Source organism: Nuphar pumila, chromosome 9 (genome assembly GCF_984573655.1).
Source record: "Nuphar pumila chromosome 9, dmNupPumi1.hap1.1, whole genome shotgun sequence".
NCBI classification, from domain to species: domain Eukaryota; kingdom Viridiplantae; phylum Streptophyta; class Magnoliopsida; order Nymphaeales; family Nymphaeaceae; genus Nuphar; species Nuphar pumila.
The window spans coordinates 98026976-98045034 of NC_143257.1; positions in this window are offsets into that span (position 1 = coordinate 98026976).

The following is an 18059-nucleotide window of genomic DNA, read 5'->3' on the forward strand; positions in this document are numbered from 1 at the left end:
TTTCATTGTTTACATGTATGAACAATCGATCCATCAATGTGTGAGTTCAAGTAAATCGGATATGAAGAAGCCTTCAAGAGTAGAACATTGACCAGATGAGCAGAAAACTATGCATTTGTACATGCATAGTGGTAGTGCGGAGTCCAGTCAATCGACAACTCCAGAGGATCGAGCATACCAGGTTGTATCAATCCTTTCTCCTTATTCATTTTATTGTTCTATAGTGTGCATCTGTATTACATGTTTACATTATTCTGTATGCCACTAGGGACAGTGTCATTCAAGCATGGGGGGATGGTTTAGATGCACAAATTTTAAAAAAATTTCTTCATGTCTGATAGCTTAAAACTCATAAAAGTAGGTCTTTTAAGAATAAGTTGTAGCATTTATGATTGTATTTCTCCATGATCTGACAATTTAGAAATGTATAAGCCCCATGTGAATTTTTTTTTTCTTATCTGATTTAAATAGAGTAGTTGTTTATGAAATAGTTAAAGAAAAGATAGTATTTACATGTTATAAAGTTTTGAATCACTGTAGTATAAGTATGCACAGTGTGTTTTATGAGAAAAGTGAGCAATTGAATTATGTTTTGAAAAATGAGCTTAATAGAATAGAGCTACATTTAGTTGTTGATTTCTTTGTGAATCCAAGTAGTAGAACTTAGACACGAGTTGAAATGTTTGAGTCTCTTACGAAATGGATAATGAAGGAGATCATTCTCTTATCTAGTCGATATCTGTGGCCTTTGTAGTTCAAGTAAGTAGAATCTGAAGGGTGTTTTACACCTGGTGCCTTAAAGCCAACTGGTTTGGGAGCCACCGATTCGAAAACTTGTTACATGGATTGCATAGAAAGCCTAAGAGATAGAGACATTGCACGTGATGAGAGGAAAACTATACGTATACTATGACTAAAAGGTTTAGTGACTCAAGCAATTAAGTTCGAGGGATACTTTGTATCTAGTGCCCTAAGACCAGCCGACTTGGGAGTCACTGACCTAAAGCTCGCTACACGGGTTACGAGACTGGATATTCGAAATAGTGCTCAATTTAGAAGAATGAAAAAGAGTGAAAAATAGAATATCAAAAAGAAAAAGAATGAGCTTAAAGAGAGAAATTCAATGCTTATGAATAATTAATGAATTACTGTGCAGAAAATATACAGGTGAGGATAAATGAGTAAAACATGATAGTACTTGATTTTCTGAGAAAATTCATAAATAATTGCAAGTTTAGAGAAGTGAAAGAAAAATGATTTTTACTGTGGTGGCATAAAAAATTTCTGAATTTGTTTTGAAAATGTAGATTACATGAAATATTTGTTTGCAATAAGTTCTTAATTGCCTATTATTTCTGAAAAATTATTCATGCATGATTTTGATGTTTGTGGGTAGCATCTCTGCAAACCCTCACGAGACCTTACTCGTCCACTGGGGTAACCCAGGGGTTTAAAGGGCTTGTTGCATAAGCTAAATGCAACCGTGATTCCTATGAAAGTGAGTTAGTTTTTTTTTTTATTATTATTTATTTTATTTTATTTAATAAGCGCGTTCATGTTAAATGGGTAGTCTATATTTTCATTGCATGGTAGAGTGTATTGCTAGGGACTAGCAATTATTCTAGCATGGGGGTATTTGATGATGCATAAATATCACATTTTATTAATACATTTTCACTGCATAAATGCATCATCTATAGGTTTAAAGTATACACTTAGGTGCATAATGATGTTAGGGAGCTCTGGTTCGAATTTCATCAAAATCGGAGTTAATTTGAAGGAATTATGGCATTTACAGTGTAACGGGTCAAATATCGGATCCGATTTGAGAGATTTGGATCCAGACGCCCATTTGGACTTTGGATCTGGACCAAATTACGTGGATTTAACCCAGCTCCAGCCCACTTAAGTTTTGTAAAAACATTTTCTAAAAACCCCCTGCAGAAAGAGGCGCCCAACAAATATTTTTATTTTAATCCGGTTTTTGTAAAATAGCCAAAAGAAGCCAAATCGTCAAAATAGAGAGGGGGCGCCCATTCCACCTAGTCTTTGCCTTGGTTTTTGTGCCCTAGGGGCACGATTCTAGCTCCAGCCCCTTCTCAACCCTCACCTCCTTCCATCTCCATTGAAGACATGGCGAAAAGCTTGAGATCCAAGCCTTCTACCTTGTCTCCCTTTCAAATCTTTTCATTTATTTAGCTTCCATGTTGGCTAATCTCCATGTGTGCTGTGCTTTGCAGGTGCAGCAGAGGTGGGAAACACTTTTCTCGGGTGGAAGTGCGAAACACTCCAACGAGAAGGGCCGTCTCTACCTCCATCCGGTCTTCTACGCCCCCCGATCGAGAATCGGTTCACATTTCATCTTCGGTGGATTTCCAACGTGTTGCAGCTGTAGGACATGGTACCATGGCGTATTTCCAGCATCAACAAGGTCCCGAACGGTGCAAAGCCAAGCAAAGTCCGCTCTTCTTCATCCCCCCAGTCTTCGGATCGGCCTTTTGAGGTAGGTCTTCTTCTATCCTTTCTTCTAGATAAAACCGAAAATGTGTGTGTGTTATGTGCTGCGTTTTTCTGTGTTTTTCGTCAGCCATAGAATAGATATATGTCATGCATAAACCAGCATGTAGAATGTTTAGGGTTTGTGTTATTTAAAATCATATTTTTATACCAACGTTGGATGCTTTTATGTATGTGCGTGTGAGCAAAATCTGTCTTCTGTGTGTCTGCGTTTTCACCATGTTTTCCCAGCACTAGATAGGTCTGAAGATGTTTTGTTTAGTATTAGATTTTATAGACTCCTTCTTAGTTAATATCATTTTTGCTTTTTAGATCGCTTGAATGTGTTTTTATAACTAGCGATTCATGTAGTTTAGCCTATGAGACTAGATTCAGCTGTAGCGTTTTTCTGCAATTGTTAGTATAATATAATTAGTTCTATTTTAGTTAAATTCGTGTGTTTACTGTGTGATTGATGGAGTTTTTATCATAAAGTAACTTTAGTTTTAGAATAGTTGTAGTTTTGGTGTTTTGAGTGTAGTCGAGTTTAGTGTAATTGTAGAATGCATGTTGTGTTTTGATTTTCTGTACAGCATAGTATTAACTTAGTTTTCATGCTCTTAGTTTTTCCAATTCCAGATTTAACGTGTATCCATTAGAATAGAATTTAGATTTTGATTAGAGTTAGTAGTTTCATATATTTTAGTTGTCATTCTAGTTTAGATTTACATTAAGATGTTTGTCAATTCGTGTTTGGTAAAATATTCGTGTAGGTAACTGTTTGTAGATTAATTTTTCTATGTCTTGGATATTAGTTTTAGTACTAAGTTAATTAGAGGAGTTACATTCTTTGCTTTTCGTTTTAGTCAATTTAGATTTAACTTAGAGGGTCGATTTTGTGTATATAGTTTAAAATAGATAGCTTTTCATTTTTGATTTTTATTTATCCTTTCTTACCGTTTTAGTGATTAGATATATTTTGATTTAGCTAGATTAATCTTAGAGTAGCTGAGTTATTTATTTTATAGTATACTTTATAGAAGGGCAATGTGGTCTTTCAATGGAAATCCATTTTTGGTAGAAAACCACTCCCTCTAAATTCGTGGAATTGCATTTAAGTAAATATCAATTTCCCAATCCAGCTATAAATGAGTTACCTTTTCAAGGTTGAAAACCCTTTGGAATTCCAAAGGCCCTTTAAAGAGAGTTACACGATTTTATGGAAACCCTTTGGAATTCCAAAGGTCCTTTCAAAAGCATTTACACGAATTTTGCGAAGTTTTGAACTTATAAATACTCATTTAAAGCCAACTCCAAAAATCGTGTGGGATGCTTTGGGAATGTTTTCAAAAAGAAGATTTAATGCTTGGAATTTCAAAAGGTTTTCTAAAATAGTTCACACGAATTGGGAAGGTTAATTAAGAATGCTATTTATTGTATTCAACCCCAAAAATTCGTGGAATGTGATTTTAGAAAGGTTTTCAAAATAAATGACTTGCTTTTAATGCAAATATGGAAAAACGTGTGGGCCTTAAGAGGCTGGACGGTTTTGAAGATTACCCTTTCCCAAGGTGTAATTAAGGCAAGAAAAGAGACGAGTTGGCCCCTACCAAATTCGTGCTTTAGCATTTCCCAAGCCCTATTTACTACTTTCGTTATTTGAATTAGCATTACTTAGGTGTAATTAATTTAGTAAGGTATGATTTAGGGTAGGTTTTATAAAATCGTGTAGAGTTATTTAGGTAGTTGCTAGTCTTAGTTTCTAATTAATGTAATAGTTAATTTAGATATACATTAATGTTTTAGGAAATAACACTTAGTTATTAGTATAATTAATGATTTTTAGGGTGGCGTGTAATGTAAAGCCCCATCTCTTAAAACCGCCCCTTACTAACCCTAGTTAGTTTATAACCTATGTAGTTAACTTAATTTACTAAGTATTAATCTTAGGTAGTTAGTTACTAACCTAAGTTAAAAGCTAACCCCTAACTCGAGTTAAACCCTAGCCTTACTTAACCTTAATTAGAACCCAAACCCTAGTCGACTCCTTAACTACTTTATTAACCATAGTTAATATCCCTAGTTAGTTACCCAAACTGCCCCTACTAACTATAGTTAGTCTAGCCCCTAGTTTGTCTTAACCGAACCCTAGTTACACCTTCTTAACCCTAGACCAACCATAGTTATTAAACTAACCCAAGCTAAACCCTAACCTAACCATAGTTAGTTAGACTAACCATACCCTTAGTCAACCCTAGTCAAATCGCCATCCTAATTCCCTTTAATTAGTCTAACTCTAGTTAATACTAACTAACCCTAGGTACCTACCCATAGTTAAAATCCTAACCCCCTTATTTAGAACCCAAATGCCTTAGTCGACCAACCCTAGATACCTAATCCCAACCATGTCCTAGAACCTTAGTTAGAAACTACCTTAACCGACCCTAGTTAATTACTTACTAACCATAATTAGTTAGTACCCTTAGTTAGTGTTTAACATAATTAGAACTAACTTTAGTCAAGTTTAATTAGTAACTAGTTTTAATTAGCTTATCTGTAGGTTAGTAATTGCTTTATTAGGTTAGGATTAACATTAGATTAATTAGTTCATTAGGTAATTATGCTAGCTAGAGTATGTTAGATTTAGTTAGATTTGTCATTTAGGTTAGATAGTTACTTTAGTTAGTGATATTAGATGTTAGAAATTAGGTTTAATTAGAGTGTATATTCCTTTAGATATCTTATTTAGAGTATTCGTGAGTTTATGTTAGGGTATTTCTTAGATTTTATAACTTAATTTAATTGTTATTGTTTGTTGTAGTTTAACAATAGGTTAGGGTCAGTTAGGACTGTTTTTGTACGTGGTTCAATGTCCAAATGTCAATTATGGATTCAAAGGGATGAATAGTCCACTGAACCAAAACCCTAATTTTTACCCGATTGTGCACTAGTGATTTCATGTGGATTTTTTGAGAATTTTCTGAATATTATTTTTCTATTCTCCACACTGGTGTGTTAACGGTCTGCAGACCAAATTTCAGCTCGATCCGAGTTGATTTGGTCTGGTTTTAAGCGTATTATGAAAACAACTTTTTCTGATTTTGAAATTTCGGGTCCAGCGATTTCCCAAATTATCCTGATTTTAAAACGCTTCGTTCTGGAGATACAGAACGTATTTTTCACTTCTGTAAAGTGTGTCATTGGATCTGTTTTTTAAAGAATAGAAGTGATTTGACTAATTTTGGAATTCGTTTGACCCCTCAAACAGTCGTTTTGCGAAAAGCTGTGAGAATCCATTTTTGCCTTCTTTAGGGACAAAACAGTCTTTTAAGTAATTGTTTAATTTCGTGTAGTTTTACTGTTTTCTAGTTGTGTAATCAGTAAATTAACATTATTTAGAGTAATTAGAGTGGCTTAGTTTAGTTAGTTTATTCAGTTAGTATAATCTTAGTTTTAGATACTTAAATTAACTTTAATTTAATTTAGAAATAGTATAGAATTAGTTGTAGATGTAATTTAGATTAATTCTTGATTTAGTTACTGATTTTTTGTTTTTATTGTGTAGGTTGTTAAGTTAGAACAGGTTCACAGGTGTAATTCAATTATACTGTGCGACTGCACTTGATGTGAAAAGACAGAAATGCCCCTGGAGACCTGCTGCAGACTTAGCCGCCTATTGTAGTTTATTTTCATAGTTAGAATGTTATTTAATGTAACTTGTAAGCATTGACATAGATTGTAAACTTTGTTTGATTAATAAAGTATTATTTTGGAAGTATTTCAGAAATATCCCGTTCCCTGTGGATTCGACCCGTACTCGCCACTTCGGTGGAAAGTCGGTTTTATATCTTTGGTTGACGATTTTCCCATGTTCTTATTGCAAAATATTGTTTAAAAATATCAACTCCAAAAAGACCAACCACATTCCACACTCAAAAGAATGCAATCCAATCGAATTACATTGAATTACTCTTTGCTTTTCACTCATATTCATTTTCTCACTCACTTGATACTTTTCACTTCAGCTTTTCACTCAAATTCCTTTGAGAGACAGTGAATTCGTGAGTTGAGTATTTCAACAACCTCAAAAGCCAATTGCATCTCATTTGCATTCATAAGAAGGGCTCGTATGTTGTTTGTAAGTTGTTACTTATTTCATTTTTCTGTAAAAGGAATGACTCATTGGTTTAAAGGAGTTGTTTGCTTTCAGTAGGTGTGTTACTGAAAGTGGGACCGGATTTGGTCTGTGTGATCTTGTAGTTACACAAGGTTGATAGTGGAAATCTCAAGCAGGTTTTGCTTGAGGACTGGATGTAGGTCGGGAAAGACCGAACCAAGATAAATTCTTGCATTTTTTGTGTGAATGCTTTGTGAATTTCAAAATCCGTCAAAATTCCGAAGACGATATTTAAAAGCACTATTCACACCCCCTCTAGTGCTTGTTGCTTCGATCCTACTGCACTTTCATTTGGTATCAGAGCAGGTTAGTTATATTTTGATCTCACCATCATCTAGCATGGCAACAACATCATCTCAGCACAAAGAAGGATGCTCCTTTGTTCGTCCTCCTCTCTTCGATGAAACAAACTATGAATACTGAAAAGTGAGAATGACAATATTCTTACAATCCATGGATCTCGAAATTTAGATAGTTGTTTCAGAAAAATACCAAATGCCATCAATTGATTTCAGTCAATGGACCGATGAAAAAAAGAAGACTGCTTCACTTAATGCCAAAGCTATGAATGCATTGTATTGTGTTGTTGACAAGGTAGAGTCCAATCGCATCTCTCAATGCTCTACAGCAAATGAAATCTGACATACTCTTCTTGTGACTCACGAAGGTACGTCAAAGGTAAAGGAATCTAAAATTGCTTCTTTAGTTCATAAATTTGAATTGTTTAAAATGAAACAAAATGAATCTATATTGGACATGGTAACTAGAATGACCAATATTACTAACACTCTAAAATCCCTTGGAAAGGAATATTCACAAGTAAATTTAGTCAGAAAATTTCTAAGGTGTTTAACTCCTGAATGGGAGAGAAAAACAACAACTATAGAGGAAGTAAATGATTTAAACACTCTCACTCTTTAAGATTTGGTTGGTAACTTAATGGCATATGAAGTCCAACTTCAAGACAGACAAGAAGAAGAACCCAAGAAGAAATCTCTTGCTTTTAAGGCTACTTCTGACTTTGAAAATTCAGAAGAAGATGAAGATACTGCCCTCATTACAAGTCAATTCAAAAGATTCATCAAAAAGGGAAGATTTCAAAGAAATGTAAAGAAAGCGGATTCTTCCAATCCAAATGAAGTCAAGTGCTTTAACTGCAAAAAGGCAGGACACATCAAGAAAGATTGTCCTCTTCTCAAGACCAAGGACCAATTCAAGAAGAAAAAAAGCATTTCAAGCATGTTAGGATGATAGTGACTCCTCCTCCGATGAAGCATCAAATGAAGAAGTCACCAACATGTGCTTTGTAGCACAAGAAGACTTGGTAAGTCAATTTGAGTATGATGATTTATTAGAAGCATTCAATGATTTATATGCTAAATTTAAGAGTCTAAGTTCTAAAAACAAAGAGTTAAAAACTGAAAATTCAACTCTTGACTCTCAAAACAAAGTGTTACTTCAAGATATAGAAGATCTCAAGAAGGAAAACTTTTGTCAAGCATTTGAGATAAAAGAAATTGGAATTATAACTAATCTCTTACAAAAAGAAATAACTAGTCTAAAAGAAAAATCAAATGATCTTCTTTCTATAGTGACCAAATTCACAAATGCACAAGAGAATCTAGAAAGACTTCTTGGTTCTCAAAGATGCTCGGTTAATAAAACCAGATTGGGATATAGCTTTTTTGATACTCAAAATAGACCAAACTATGTGGTGAAGAATCAAAGACAATATTCTCAACCATTTGTTCAAAGAACTAAATTTTCTAGTTATAATAGAAATGCATTTAATCATGGAACTTAATGCTTATAAGCCTAGACATGATTACTCTAGAAATGCTAAATCTTTTTATCAAAGGAAATCAAAATCCAAATGGTTATGGGTTCCTAAGACTAACTCTCATGGACCCAAAAATAGAAAGGGGTCAAATGCTTTGTCTTCTAATTTTGTTCTAGGTACACAAAATAAGGAGCAAATGGATATTGGATAGCGGTTGTTCCAAACATATGACTGGAAGGCCGAAGTTATTTTCCACCCTTCAAAGTAAGGATGGAGGAACCGTCACCTTTGATGACAATAACAAGGGAAAAGTAATCGGTATCAGTAACATTGGTAATCCAAATTTCCCTTGATAGAAAATGTTCTTTTAGTAGATGGTTTAATGCATAATTTATTATCCATTAGTCAATTATGTGATAAAGGTTTTCTTGTTTCTTTTGAACATGATTTGTGCTTAATTTCTGATTTTCAATCTAAAAAGATCATTTTTAAAGGTAAAAGAAGGAAGAATGTGTATGAACTTTATCTAGATGAGTTACCCACTTTTAATGAAAAATGTCTTATTGTTTCAAATGAAATTCAATGATTATGGCACAAGAGACTGAGACATGTTAACTTTAAAATTATTTCCAAGTTATCCAAGAATGATCTTGTTAGAGGCCTACCTAGAATACCATATAAGAAGGATCATTTATGTGATGCTTGCCAAATGGGTAAACAAATCAAGAGTTCTTTTAAAGCAAAAGATATAGTTTCAACAAAACGTCCTCTTGAACTTTTTCATTTAGATCTATTTGGATCATCTAGAATTCAAAGTTTGAATAGTAGCAAGTATGCTTTTGTTATAGTAGATGATTATTCTTGATTTACATGAGTGATTTTTTCTAAAAAGCAAAAATGATGCTTTTTCTGAATTTTCCAAACTTTGTAGAAGAATTACAAATGAAAAATCTACATCTATTATTAAAATTCGTAGTGATCATGGTGGTGAATTTGAAAATGAATATTTTCTAAAGTATTGTGATTTACATGGTATATCTCACAATTTTGCTTTTCCTAGAGCGGTTCCACAAAATAGAGTTGTTGAAAGAAAGAATAGAACTTTGCAAGAATGTGCTACAACCATGCTTCAAGATACAGATTTACCAAAATACTTTTGGGCTGAAGCAATAAATACAACATATTATATTTTAAACTGTGTTCTTATTCAACCAATTTTACATAAAACATGTTTTGAATTATATTATAATCGTATACCAAAGATCTCATATTTCAAAAATTTTGGTAGTAAATGCTTCTTGTTAAATACCAAAGATAATCTTGATAAGTTTGATTCAAAATCAGATGAATCAATATTTATTGGATATTCTTCTAGAAGTAAAGCTTATCGTGTTTTTAATAAAAGAACATCTTGCATTGAAGAATCTTTACATGTTGCATTTGATGGGAATTGTGAGCAGGTTATACATCTAAGCAAAGGAGAAGAAGTCATACTTCAAGAAGAACCTTTGATAGAGAGCACTTCTCAAGAAATTGTTCTTCTTCAACCGGTTTGGAAAGAAGTTTTCAATCATCCACATGAACAAGTTATTGAAGAAATAAAGAGTGGTGTCCAAACTAGAAGGCAATTGCAATATATTGCAAATATTGCTTTCATATCTAAAATAGAACCAAAGAATATCAATGAGGCTTGTGGTGATGAATTTTGGTTTTTGGCCATGTCTGAAGAACTTAACCAATTTACTAAGAATGATGTATGGGATCTAGTTGATAGACCAAAGGATCATCCAGTAATTGGAACAAGATGGGTCTTCCGAAATAAGCTGGACGTAAATGGTGAAGTCATTCGAAACAAAGCAAGACTAGTAGCACAAGACTATAATTAAGAAGAAGGCATAGATTTTGATGAAACCTATGCACCAGTGGTTCAATTGGAGTCAATTCGAATGATGCTTGCTTTTGCTAGTTACATGAATTTTAAGTTATATCAAATTGATGTTAAGAGTGCATTCTTAAATGGACACATCAATGAAGAAGTTTATGTAGAGCAACCTCCAGGCTTTGAAAATGAGAAATATCCAAAAAAAGTCTATAAATTAAAAAGAGCTTTGTACGGACTTAAACAAGCACCAAGAACATGGTATGAAAGACTACGAAATTTTCTAGAACAATCTGGTTTTTCCATTGGTCGGGTAGACTCCACTTTATTTATTAAAAATCTTAATTCAGATATTCTTATTATGCAAATTTATGTTAATGACATAATATTTGGTTCTACTAATGACTCTCTTTGTAAAGAATTTGCTAAAGCTATGCAGGAAGAGTTTGAAATGAGCTTGATGGGTGAGTTAAACTACTTTCTTGGACTTTAAATAAAGCAAACGGAAGAAGGAATCTTCATCAACCAGGCTAAGTATACAAAAGAACTTCTCAATAGATTTAGGATGGACTCATCGAAATCAAGAAGAAATCCTATGAGCACAACTACTTCTCTTGATAAAGATGAAAATGGTAAAAATGTAGATACTAAGCTCTATAGAGGTATGATCGGATCTCTATTATACTTAACTGCAAGTCGACCTGATATAATGTTTAGTGTTTGTATGTGTGCTAGATTTCAAGCTAATCCAAAGGAATCTCATTTAACTGCAGTAAAACAAATTCTTCGTTATTTGAAAGATACTTCAGATTTTGGTTTTTTTTACCCAAAAACATCTTCCTTTGATTTAGTTTCATATAGTGATGCAGATTTTGCAGGAAGTAAATCTGATCGCAAGAGTACTAGCGGAACTTGTCATTTTTTAGGAAATTCTTTAATCTCTTGGTTTAGTAAAAAACAAAATTCAGTGTCACTCTCAACAACTGAAGTAGAATATATAGCGGCTAGTTTAGCGTGCTCACAAGTACTATGGATGAAACAGACCTTAAAAGATTTTGGTTTGAATTACTCCACAACAACTATTTATTGTGATAACACTAGTGCTATAAATCTTTCGAAAAATCCTGTTCAGCACTCAAGGACTAAGCATATTGATGTTAGACATCATTTCTTACGAGATCATGTGTTAAAAGAAGACATTTCGTTAAATTTTATATCCACTAATGAACAACATGCTGATATCTTCACTAAACCACTTAAAAATGAAAATTTTATGAGAATTAGGAGAGAACTAGGCATTTGCTCATTTTTAAATTTTTAAAATTTGTTTTTGAAAAAAAAAAAAACTCAAAATTGCACCTTATTAGTCGACCGATAAACTTCTAGTCGACTAATGTTTAAAAACAATTTACTGAAGGAATCACACCTTATTAGTCGACTGATGTTTTTTTTTAAATTTCAACTGAAGGGACCCGATACCCCTTGGATTTTTTTTGCAATCATTTTTAACACCCATTTTTTTTTTTACGTACCGTTTCGTTTTTATGCCCGTATGTTTTCCCCTTTTCATAAACGAAACCCTCTCTCTCTCTCCTTTGTCTCTTCCGAAAACCCCTTGGAGTGCTGGACGAACTCCTCCTTGCTGGAATCCTCTTGCCATGACAGGGTGCCTCTTCATCTAACGACATTTGCGTCAGCCTCTTCTCACCTGCCGACACCGAAACCCTCTTGTTGCAACTAAGGATTTTCTACTGCAACGCCTAACGACATCCATGGCAGCATTGGAAAGCCAAACGACATCTATTGTGTCTCAACCTGCTCTTCTCTGAGACTCATCGTTTTCTGTAGCAGCCAACTCCTCTACACTGTCTCCACTTGTTCCTCTCAAAGATTTTGTTGATCAATCACTCCCACCAGACGTCATTTGAAAGCCGACATCAACTGTGATTCTTCTTTGACAGGTGAATCTGTTTCGTTCCTTATCAACCATGCCTCGTCAGAAGACTACATCCGCATAAGGTTCTCCTCCAACTACACCACAAGCACGTCATGGATTTTCTCTCAGACTACTCAGAAATCCTCTTTTATATGATACTTTTGGATCGATTTCTGCACTTCCTATTTTACCAGGCCGCAATGTCCTGTTTCATCTATTTTCTCGTTACAAAATCATGGAATTATTTCCAGGCATTTTTCACCTTTTTGACACCGGTGCAGACCCCTTTCATTATCCTTTACCAATCCACTTGTTTTACACAAATTTATAAATTGATCATGAAACTGGATTTCTTTCCTCTCTTATTCGCGATGTTGAAATTGAGTTTGATTCTAAACTGCTTAGACAAATCCTAGATATTCCACCTTCAGAAACTCTTTTCAATACTATTGAACTTAATGATGAAAGAATTTTTGAACAAATTCTTCTTCTTGGTGCACCTCATTGTCCTCCTTTCAAAAATACCAATCTTCAAACTCGCGCACGCATTGTTGGACGAATTCTTGCCCACAATGTTCTACCTAAAACTAGATCTTTTAATTACTATTCCACAAATCTCTCTACGGCTCTTTATGTCTTATTTGGAAATATTTTTGTAAATTGGGCCAACGTGTATTTTACTAATTTGTGGAAACAAAAACCTTTTCTTCCGCATGGATGTCTTCTTACTCGTATTTTCAGATATTTCAAAGTACCCTTAACCAATGAAAAATATATTAAACAAAAGGAGTTCTTTGATCAAACTATTTTTAAATGTATGAAAATCAAATATCTACCTCCTTTAAACTTTGATCAAACTGAACCATCTGAACCCTCACCATCTCCTGTGACACCTTCATCTCAAGCAAAATGAAAGAAATTCTCTACTAGTCAAGACAATGATGAAATTTTGCAGCGAATGAAAGCTTTTGGAGCTGCATCAACACACTTTTCGTGAAGATGTGACTCAACAACTTTCTTCAATTCAGAAAGATATTGCTGAACTCAAGGAGATGATCAAGCAACATTTCTCTTGATCTTTGTTTACTGTCCTTACTGAACTTTGATACTTTATGGGTTGTAATATTTTGAACTTGAATTTGCATTTTGCTTATGCTATGTCTGCCCTTACTCTTTTTTCTTATGACAAAAGGGGAAGAAAAAGATAGAACTTGCATGAGACAAAATTGCATTCATGAAAATGTTCTAGAAATGCATGAAGTAATGATGGAAATGCAAAACAATCAATATGTGCTATATGTGATTTGATTGTACTAATTTCTAATGTTTTGCAGCATATTGATAGGGGGAGTAAAATCTCCATCTATGCATCTAAATACTTCATCTTTGACTAGTTTGTCATAATAAAAAAGGAGGAGATTGTTACGACAATGAAGTTGTACATGATACTTCAAGTACAAGGTTTTGATGATGAACAAGTGAATCAACTGCATTTCAGCTAAGGCAATAAAGAAAGATTACAAGAATTGAAGAATTCAATGAAGAATCTTTGAAGACTAGTGTGCAAATGTAAAATTCATTAAAAGTCTTAGATTCTTGTAAGAGCCTTACTTAGAGTGCATATTTCGGTTGCATTTCACCTAAAAAGTCTTTACAAAAACTTTTCTAAAAGAACCCTTCATGAAATTTTTTTTAGAAAACTCTTTATTTAATTTTTCGTGTTTGTTAGTCGACCAATCGACTCACCAGTCGACTAATCCTTTCGCGCCAAATTTTCTAAGCAAAATGTCATTTTTGTCAAATTAGTCGACCGAAGTTTTTATCAGTCGACCAGACATAATGTTTGTTTTCTGGAAACTTTAGCAACAGTCGACTAATGATTTTATCAGTCGACCGGACAGAACATGTATTTTCAGAAATATTTAGCAGCAGTCGACTGAAAGATTTTTCAGTCTACTGATGATATTATCAGTCGACTAACTTTTTCTCTAGTCAACTAAGTTTCAAAACTTCAGATTTTCAAACGGCTTGATAAACACATTAGTCGACCGACGATAACTGTGAGTCTACTTATAGTTAAATATCAGTCGACTAACTACTGTTCGAGTCGACTAATTTTGCCGTTTTTCATGAAACTTTTAAAAGGCGTGTCTTTTCATTTTTCAAACATTTTGATCGTTCAAAATGGACTTTTTGACACCCTTTCATACTCTCAATGTATGGAATATTTCAACTATAAATATGAGTGCATTACACACTCAAAAGAATGCAATCCAATCTAATTACATTGAATTACTCTTTGCTGTTCACTCATATTCATTTTCTCACTCACTTGATACTTTTCACTTCAGCTTTTCACTCAAATTCCTTTGAAAGACAGTGAATTCGTGAGTTGAGTATTTCAACAACCTCAAAAGCCAATTGCATCTCATTTGCATTCATAAGAAGGGCTCGTAGGTTGTTTGTAAGTTGTTACTTATTTCATTTTTCTGTAAAAGGAAGGACTCCTTGGTTTAAAGGAGTTGTTTGCTTTCAGTAGGTGTGTTCCTGAAAGTGGGACTGGATTTGGTCTGTATGATATTGTAGTTACACAAGGTTGATAGTGGAAATTTCAAGCGGGTATTGCTTGGGGACTGAATGTAGGTCGGGAAAGACCGAACCAGGATCAATTTTTGTGTGCTTTGTGAATTTCAAAATCCGTCAAAATTCTGAAGACGATATTTAAAAGCACTATTCACCCCCCCTCTAGTGCTTATTGCTTCAATCCTACTACACTTTCATTCTAACCACCGCCTTTCCCTCATGTTCAGGTCCTTTTGTGAGAAGATATATTTGAGGCTCTTATGGTTGGAGAAAACCTTAAATTATTTTATGTATAGGTAATGTCATCAAACCTTAAGTACAAAGACCACTGCTGCCTGCTCCAGGTCGTGGTTAGGATAATTTCGCTCATGCACTTTCAGTTGGCGTAAAGTGTACGCTATGACCTTACCATGCTGCATCAGCATGCATCCCAATCCAGTACCGAATGTGTCACTGTAGACTACAAAGCCTCCTTGTCCTGAAGGCAATGTGAGTATTGGGGTCGTAGTAAGCCTCTTCTTCAACTCCTAGAAGCTCTCTTCGTATTGCTAAATCCATATGAATTTTATTCCTTTGCAAAACAACTTTGTCATCAGTGTCTTAATCTTCGATAAATCCTGAATAAATCTTTGATAGTATCCTGCATGTCTAAGAAAACTATGAATGTTCAATACACTCTTAGGTTGTTTCCAATTTAAGATTGATTCCACCTAATTCCAAACATAAGATTCTCACATATTAAAATAGAGATCCAAGATAGTTTTCTTCAAAATATAATCATTGAGGTGCATTTCCTTAGCAAAGACCACTGACACTATATCTTTGGAGATCATATGTCCCAAGAACATGACTTGCTCCAACCAAAACTAGCACTTAGAGAACTTTGTAAAGAGCTAGAATATCAAACATTTCTAGCTCCTCTGAACTCATGATGAGTAGACCTTGTTTATTTCAACTACATCTGGTTTATTTCATGTGAAATGCGCTCATTTCTACCTCAAATTCAACCCAATTGTCCCAGAATTAGTTAATTTCAATAGATCCTATTCCCTAGTGTTTAACTTGAGCTCATCAGGAGTTCAAGTGGTCCAATTTTATTTCAAACTTATTTTTCTACATTGTTGGAGTTTGTTTTTAGCTCAATTCGGCCCATTTAAACTAGAATTGAACTAACCCTAGTTAGCCCAATTAAGATTTAGCTTGTTTAAGCTCTGGATTAGTTCATCTTAGTTTAGTTGATTGTGGTTTTAGTTCAAACCCAGTGTTTTGTTCACTATACATAGTACACTCTTGTTGTTTACTCCACTCTATAGTGAATTTCTCACCATTTCACTTAGAATTGTGTCTATTTTCAATCATCTGGTCTGGGAGTTTAGTTGAGATAGTATATTCTTAGTTCACTCGAGTTTAGAAACCTTAGAACCCCGTTCAAGCTAACTCAAACCTTATTTTCCAAGTGTCACTCTTCACTCCACCTCATTCCCCTACTCAGGAGGGCAAAATCATTTATAAACTTAGTCATTTCTATTCAGAGGGGCATTTCACTCAATTTCTAAGCCAGAATAATTTATAGTCTAGACTCGAATCAATTCTTTTTCTAAGATTATATCTATATCTGAGATCCAACTCATGTTTCAATGTGGACATTGAATACATGATCTGATCCAATATTAGATCTGATGTCCAGTATCCACTTTCTATTTCAGACCTGGACCCTTTTGTTTAACTCACTTTGTTACCTATTTCCAGGGTTCATTTTGTCTTCAGAATTGGATCTCTACATTAGATATCCAGGATCCACCCACTGATCATTTACTATTCAAGATCCATCGTTCAATTCTTATTTAATATCCAGGATCCATCTCCACCATCTTATCTTTGATTCAGGATCCATTTTTCAATCTTATCAAGATCCAGGATCCGCCCACCATTTTCAAGCATGGATCATACTCATTGTCTAAGATCCAGATCCATTTATCATTTCAAACTTTGGATCCAGATCCAAATTCAAAACTTTCTTCTCTTCCAGTTTCAAACCTAGGTTCAAAGATTGTTCTTTACATTTTAATGTGAACCTAGTGCTTTTACACTCCAATGTTTGATATTTCGAAATATCCTTTTTCAAAAATAATGTGCACTAGATCTAGATCCAGATTGGATTTTTTATTTGGAATTTTGTTTGGTTTGAATCTCAAAATGGATCTTAGATCCAATCTAAATTAGATGAGACTCACCTAGGTGGCGTCACTTCTAGATTATCCTCCTCACTTTGTTTCCTTACTTTTGTTAACTAGTTGGTTTAGGATTTTGTCTTTGTTTTATTCTTTTTATTTTTTACCTTTTATTATTTTAGTTGTTTTAAAATCAAATATGGACCCCACTTAGATGGTGACACATCTAGAGAATTCTAATTCATAATTCCTTCTTTTGCTAAGTGTTTTACTTAGATTGAAAAAGAAAAAGTCAAAAACAACCAAATGTGGACCCCACTAAGGGGGTTGACTCTTCTAATCTCTTTTAATTATTTGCTAATTAGTTTCAACAAATGTGGGACCCACTAGGGAGTCCCTATCCTCTTCCAACTCTCTCTATAAAAAAACCCAAGAGAGGACGTCTAAAGGGGTCTCTTTCTCTTCTTGATTTCTTTTCTTCTTCTCCTTCTTCTTCTATAGGTGTCACCCCTCCTCTCTAGCTCTTCCATCTTCACTGTTTTCTTTTTCTTCTTTTGTTGCAACAAGAGAAGGTTGTCCATATCTAGATAACCTCTCTTCTTTATCTTTATTTTCTTATTTTATTCCATTACTATTCTTATTATAGTTGCTGCATTTTTTTTAACTGCCACACGAGGATCGAGATTCGGCACTTCATAGGTCGAATCCCTCATTCTAATCGGCTACAACAAAATATGCATCATGCATCATCGTATTTTTTTTCATGTGTATTATAGATCTATATTTATGTTACTTTTGCATCCATATACATTTAATCTTTTCTTCTTTTTTCATGCATGGGTAGATTATGTTTGATCTTGTTTAATAGCTATGCCCTAAAATATTGATTATGGCCTTCACGTTAGCATCATTATTTTATGTATTTATTTTTATCTTTTTAATCTAAATTTTTTATGAGATATACATTAATATGTCTATGTGAATCTGACCAAGTTTCACTATTTTTTAATATCTTTTGATGTATTTTCAAAAATAAA